We start from the raw sequence: 7,568 nt of genomic DNA, 5'->3' as shown, positions 1-7,568 counted from the left end.
TTTTTCTTTTGCTCTTTTTGATTAACATTATTTACATAAGAAATGCACTGATCTGTTATACTGATGTACATTTTATATTTTCTTTACTGTTTACATTCTCTTAAAACAACCGACTGTGCTTACAAGGATACTTGTCAAGACAGCCATTGCTATTCACCTGCTGTCTGAGAAGGCTATCTGTTTGTGCACTTCAGGTGTGTGAGTGGTGCGCATAGAAATGCTCTATCACAGTGCGTGAGTACCGCATTCAGATGTCTTGGGCTTAAATGGCTTAAAATTACTTTAATGTTTAAACTGACAAGACTTAAAATACGTGAGAATGAAAAACTTTCTCGAGTAAGCAGCACTGGCCTGATCGTTAAGATAGTTTTGGGGGGCTAAGTTGACAGATAGGGGGGCTGAAACCCACCTAAAAAGGGTTTAGAACCACCCCTGGTATAGCGTGCGTAATTATACTGAAACATATATATATATAACCAGTTTACCTGATTCAATGTTATGGCTGAGCCTGTTTCTGAGATAACAACATGCCAATCCGTGGTTGAATTTCCGACACGGCTAATCATAAATCATCTTACACTGTCAATAAGCGTGACCAGGGTTGCCAGGTTTTCACAACAAAACCCGCCTAATTGCATCTCAAAACTAGCTCAAAACTACAAAATGCGGCAAGTGTTAAAGTAGCCCAATTCCGCGCGGACTTGGCAACACTGAGCGTGACTGATACTCGAGCCAACTCTGCTCTAACTGTTGACTAGCAGTGGGAGTCAGATTGCCCCCTAGTGGATGGCTAAAGCTTTGTTAACTCATATTCATAAATTCTCAAGAGAATGTCTCTGTATTAACTGATGCTCGTGCCCCCCTTGACAGGTGCTGGCACCCCACAGGTTGAAACCCCCTGCTCTAGGTGGTGAGAAGTCAATACAAAGAGCTTGTGATCGTGATTACTATCATGGATTTACATGTGATGGTCATGCTGTGCATCTCTTTGACAATCAATCTTCCTTACTTGCCCCAAAATTGACAATATCCTTCCTGAGTTGTTCTTTTGTGTTAATGTTGCAAAGCTGTTCTGTGAAAGAGTTGGTTGGTTAGGCTTGCTTCAGACTGGCTGGCGCTGGGATCTGATTTACAAACATCCTGTCATTTTGGGCCTTTCTGTGGAATTCGGCTCCTCGTGTTTCAACCATGTTCTTGATCGAATCTTAAATTGTCTGATTCGGTCTGATACCCTACAGTATCAAGGACTAAAGAGTTCTTTCACAACATATAGTTGAGAGATACCTCGTGATCGCTTATGCATGGAACAGGAGTATAGGCACATGAAATGGCTAATTTAATCACACCCTCCCGGCCTGCATGCACGCACAGGATCTATACAGCGTGACATCCCATGACCGCATTGACCATTTGCTTCCTGTTCTTCAACTCACTCGTTCTTTCCAACAAAGAAACACAGAAACGTACACAGACAATTTCAAACGACCATCATTTAAAGTATTGCCACTAGGGCAACTTTATCCACGAATAATGTGTTTTGTGCCTTTCTATGCTCAATGTGTTTTATGTAATCGATGGAATTTAATCAATGTTGGGTTTAGAACCACCCCTGGTATAGCGTGCGTAATTATACTGAAACATATATATATATAACCAGTTTACCTGATTCAATGTTATGGCTGAGCCTGTTTCTGAGATAACAACATGCCAATCCGTGGTTGAATTTCCGACACGGCTAATCATAAATCATCTTACACTGTCAATAAGCGTGACCAGGGTTGCCAGGTTTTCACAACAAAACCCGCCTAATTGCTACTCAAAACTAGCTCAAAACTACAAAATGCGGCAAGTGTTAAAGTAGCCCAATTCCGCGCGGACTTGGCAACACTGAGCGTGACTGATACTCGAGCCAACTCTGCTCTAACTGTTGACTAGCAGTGGGAGTCAGATTGCCCCCTAGTGGATGGCTAAAGCTTTGTTAACTCATATTCATAAATTCTCAAGAGAATGTCTCTGTATTAACTGATGCTCGTGCCCCCCTTGACAGGTGCTGGCACCCCACAGGTTGAAACCCCCTGCTCTAGGTGGTGAGAAGTCAATACAAAGAGCTTGTGATCGTGATTACTATCATGGATTTACATGTGATGGTCATGCTGTGCATCTCTTTGACAATCAATCTTCCTTACTTGCCCCAAAATTGACAATCTCCTTCCTGAGTTGTTCTTTTGTGTTAATGTTGCAAAGCTGTTCTGTGAAAGAGTTGGTTGGTTAGGCTTGCTTCAGACTGGCTGGCGCTGGGATCTGATTTACAAACATCCTGTCATTTTGGGCCTTTCTGTGGAATTCGGCTCCTCGTGTTTCAACCATGTTCTTGATCGAATCTTAAATTGTCTGATTCGATCTGATACCCTACAGTATCAAGGACTAAAGAGTTCTTTCACAACATATAGTTGAGAGATACCTCGTGAACGCTTATGCATGGAACAGGAGTATAGGCACATGAAATGGCTAATTTAATCACACCCTCCCGGCCTGCATGCACGCACAGGATCTATACAGCGTGACATCCCATGACCGCATTGACCATTTGCTTCCTGTTCTTCAACTCACTCGTTCTTTCCAACAAAGAAACACAGAAACGTACACAGACAATTTCAAACGACCATCATTTAAAGTATTGCCACTAGGGCAACTTTATCCACGAATAATGTGTTTTGTGCCTTTCTATGCTCAATGTGTTTTATGTAATCGATGGAATTTAATCAATGTTTTATAACCCCTGTTAGTAGATACAATTTATTAATGTGTATGCCAGATAATTGATGTTGGATGAAAGATTGTTGTATTTGCAATATCTTGGTGTGAATGAAATTATGATTTTTGGTATCGTACGCATGATTACAACACTTTATAGAAGTATTAACAAAACTTTTAGAGATGGTCTCCTCATGTGATGGAGGGAGCATTATGTTAATCTATGCACAAAGAGGAACCGTCTGGGGCATGGCTAAGCCCTGCCACAATGTCTGATTGGAACAATCGCCCGTGGGACGGACCAAATCGACTCAATCAAAACTCCTATGTCCGAACAGATTGTGGCTCTTTCGCCTTTGTGTTGACCGGGCTCCATCTTGCGCTCACACGCTGCACCATCAAGCGATTGGGTCATCCAGAACTCCAAACACTCCGTTGAATCTTCGTGACTGCCGAAATCTTCGAAGTCTAAAGCCAAGCAAAGAAACTCTCAGAAGAACTTCAAGCATCACTCTCTGTACCTAAGGCAACCGACTTCTGAAGCTCCTATGTCACAAGGCAAACCTCCATTCACCACGATGGCTCTCCCAAAAAGACATCATCCAAATGACCAATCAGAGGCGCCGGGATTCCCTGGGACAAGCCACAGAGAAGACCCCTCTCCACACTCAACTCAAACACAAGTAAAACAAGGTCTCCTTACTAGCTGGAAAACTGGTGGTGAATTGATCTTAAGCTGTAAATATAAGCCAATCTCTGCTTTTCTGATTTTCTTGTTGCGATCTAAGAACTAGTAACAAGTACTAGAACTTTGGGACTTCCTCAGAACTCCGTAAACTCTCATCTTCAGAACTGTGTGTGTGTGTGTGTTTTAGTAGTTTAGTTAATCTGTCCTTAGAGTAGCTCAATAAAACCTTGTTTCATTATAAGAATCATTGTCTTGTGTTGTGTATTTTAAAGTTAAAACTTTGCCCAGATCTTGCTACCTAGCTCGTAGCTTAATAATCATCACTAACAGTTATTATGACCGTGGCCAGGACATAATATAAATATCCAAATAGTTAAGATATTCTGATGTTAACGTCTCGCTAGACGAACAGTTGATAAAGTGTAAACTATCCAGGGGTGTGAAGTAACGAATTACAAATACTCATGTTACAGTAATTAAGTAGTTTTTATCAGTAATTGTACTTTTTTGAGTAGTTTAAAAATTGTGTACTTTTACTTTTACTTGAGTACATTTTAAGTGATGTATCGGTACTTTTACGCCGCTATTTTCCTCAATTTGTGGTCGTTACATGCTTATTTTTATCCATCAATGTGATTGGATAGAGAGTAATAGGTCTTGTGACTTTCTTCAAATCAAATTGTGCATGGAAAACTGTAACCGCCAACTGTTTATCATGGCTGCAAGCGCGATGTATCGGTACTTTTACGCCGCTATTTTCCTCAATTTGTGGTCATTACATGCTTATTTTTATCCATCAATGTGATTGGATAGAGAGTAATAGGTCTTGTGACTTTCTTCAAATCAAATTGTGCATGGAAAACTGTAACCGCCAACTGTTTATCATGGCTGCAAGCGCATTCTTCAAGCATCAATTCAGTCGCATCTTCCTCTAACTTAATATGTTAAGGTACATTTCGGATTTACTAAATGATTTGTATATATGCTTGCCTATCTACACGGCCTGAAATTTGGTGTGAGGTTGCGGGTATTGCATACAGTGTTAACTTCCGCAAGTGTCATGTTCTGTAAATTCCCCACTCACTTATGAGACAGCCTCGTCTCTCTCTCGCGTGCGTTCTGCAGCAGTCACTTAAGTCGTTGTTGCTTGTTGAACTTGTTGACTTTTGATGAGTTTGAGCGTGTGATGCACGCTGTTAAAACATTATTAAAATTTTTTTCCCATTTTATACAATCCGCCTTCATTTAGCAAGTGCACTCGCGCATAAACAATTTTCAAGTTCAACACTTTTTGTTCCATTCAGTTGTGGATGCTGCTGATTCACCGAGACCGCCGCGGCTCAGCAAAGACACGTGTGTGTGTGTGTGTGTGTGTGTTATCCTTTGAAAATGTTTCACCAGAAATAACTCGCTATTTAATGCATTTTTCCTTACAAATTGTATTATCAGCATAACAATTTGCCATCCTTCTAGAACAATGTGCATTTATGTTAAAATTGTAACATAAATTATCAAGTTTAGTTATTTTTATTTCTTTATTGCAAAACGCTAAAATTGGCACCGTTTTGGAGAGAAATGGGCTCTCATTTGAACCCATATCATGGTGTGTGATACTGAGAACTGTGTTTTTATTGTTGTTTTTATTTGCACTGTTTTAAAAACATTAATATTTTATGTGCAACAACAGCATGCTGTTTCAGTGGCCTGACACATGATTTTAAATACATTTTTTCAAACTTTGATTTCAATGGGGATGATTGTACTGAGAATAACTTAAATCTTTTCTTTAACTGAATACTGTTTCCGTGCTGTTTTGATGTATTTAAAGAGTTGGCAGTCAAAATTAAAACTGCTGGATGATAGATATTCTTCATTCTTTATGACAAATAAGATAATGTTAATTACAGAATGTACAATGTTTTTAAAAGGTATCAATTGCGGTGTACAGTGTTTATTCTGAGGGGGTAGAATCCACAGCTCAGTACTCACTACTCAATACTCATGCGTACTTTTAAATAGGCTACTCTTTTACTCTTACTCAAGTCGTTTTTTGGACAAGTACTTTTACTCTACTCACACTAAATTTTTTGGAAGGTAATGGTACTTTTACTTGAGTATATTTTTTCAGTACTCTTTCCACCACTGAAACTATCAAATTTGGAATCAGTTCTAATCAGGTTGATTTTGAATCTTCAGATTCGATTCCCCTCTCAAAAGAGTTAATTTCCTTACAAAGTGAATAAAATAGCCTTGACAGCCGAGTTCCACAACAATTGACTTTTGTTCTCGCTCACCTGCGGCAACAGTGTTAAAGTAGCACAATTCCACGGTAAAACCACGGACTTGGCAACACTGAGGTGATATAAAAGAGGAAAGTAGGCATCTGGACCAAATCACTGTGAGGCAAGGGAGGGGGAGACTCAGAATGTTTCTAAACTTAAAATGCATTTTTGCCTCGTTTGTGTTGTTTTATTACTTACAAAGTATAAAACATTCTTATTTACAATACACAGCGTGGTTTTTAATAATTTTTAGGGGGGGAGGGGAGGGGACCCTCAGATAAGGGGGTTCCCCCCGGGATTTCCGCCTATGCCTACATGTATTTAGCTCTACTCTAGTTGCTCAAGTGTTTTGCCGGTCATAATTGTTTGCTTTTAAGGTTAATTACTCACATCCCAGTGTTATTTTATTATATCATTCAGCGAAACTCTTTTTTGCATTCCTTGAATGAAAAGTCTTCATTGAAAGTTCTTTCAATGAAAGTCTTCATTCAACCTCCTACAGAGAAAGATTTCTGAAAGACTAAAAGCTTAAAAATATGATAATTAGCATCTGGTTATGGTCATTATTAAGGTGTTTCTAACGTCATCTAACTGCAATTATAGTATAACTGTCTATTATCTAACGAGAAACATTAACTATAACGCGCTTCATAAAATACCACTACTGTCCAGATTTCCAATATTTCAATTAATGCATTAAAATGTCAAAAAATGCAGTGACACACTTTACTTCCATATTCCTCAGTTCTTATGGAAGCCTATGGGAGTGTCGTAGCTCTGTTTCTCAACGGCTCTGCATACATCTCTGGATGATGAATATGACATCTCCCATCATTCCACTCTCCTTTATAGTGTTATCAAGCTTCGCCTTTCTTACCATAAAATACCACTACTGTCCAGATTTCCAATATTTCAATTAATGCATTAAAATGTCAAAAAATGCAGTGACACACTTTACTTCCATATTCCTCAGTTCTTATGGAAGCCTATGGGAGTGTCGTAGCTCTGTTTCTCAATGGCTCTGCATACATCTCTGGATGATGAATATGACATCTCCCATCATTCCACTCTCCTTTATAGTGTTATCAAGCTTCGCCTTTCTTACTGTTTTGAAAATGTTACCTCTAGCGGCGAAAACTTGCATATTGTGCCTTTAATCTTCAGAGTAGAATCTGTTCTCACTCTTTCCCTCAATCTTTCCAGGTGAGCGTCCGCTGACCAAGGATAACCACCTCCTGGGCAACTTTGACCTGACCGGCATCCCTCCGGCTCCCCGCGGCATCCCTCAGATCAAGGTCACCTTCGAGATCGACGTCAACAGCATTCTGCGCATCACCGCAGAGGACATGGGCACGGGCAACAAGAACAAGATCACCATCACCAATGACCAGAACCGGCTGACGCCCGAGGACATCGAACGCATGGTGAACAAGGCCAAACGCTTCGCTGATGAGGACAAGAAGCTGAAGGAGCGCATCGACGCCCTCAACGAGCTAGAGAGCTACTCCTACTCCCTGAAGAACCAGATTAGGGACAAAGAGAAGCTGGGTGGCAAACTGTCGTCTGATGACAAGGAGGCCATCAAGAAGGCCATCGAGGAGAAGATCGAGTGGCTGGAGTCTCACCAGGATGCAGATCTCGAGGACTTCCAGGCCAAGAAGAAGGAGCTGGAGGAAATCGTGCACCCCATTGTAAGCAAGATGTACGGCAGCGCAGGCGGGCCGCCATCAGAGGATGAAGACGAAAAGGATGAGTTGTAAATCGTCCAGACTCAGTTTTCAGTCGCATGATGCCCTCGCCTCTCTAGGTGTACATATTGAACACACTGACATTTTTATACAAGA

At 40.6% G+C, this 7,568-nt stretch overlaps 1 pseudogene; it reads left to right on the top strand.

Annotated features, from left to right (window-relative positions):
- Positions 1 to 7,568, top strand: part of LOC107572496 (78 kDa glucose-regulated protein pseudogene) — a 20,194-nt pseudogene extending 12,626 nt beyond the window's left edge.

The sequence above is a fragment of the Sinocyclocheilus grahami genome, unplaced genomic scaffold, assembly GCF_001515645.1.
Source record: "Sinocyclocheilus grahami isolate Dianchi unplaced genomic scaffold, SAMN03320097.WGS_v1.1 scaffold1762.1, whole genome shotgun sequence".
Taxonomy (NCBI): Eukaryota; Metazoa; Chordata; class Actinopteri; order Cypriniformes; family Cyprinidae; genus Sinocyclocheilus; species Sinocyclocheilus grahami.
Note: the sequence above shows the minus strand (reverse complement) of the source record. Positions and strands in the feature narration are given on the sequence as shown.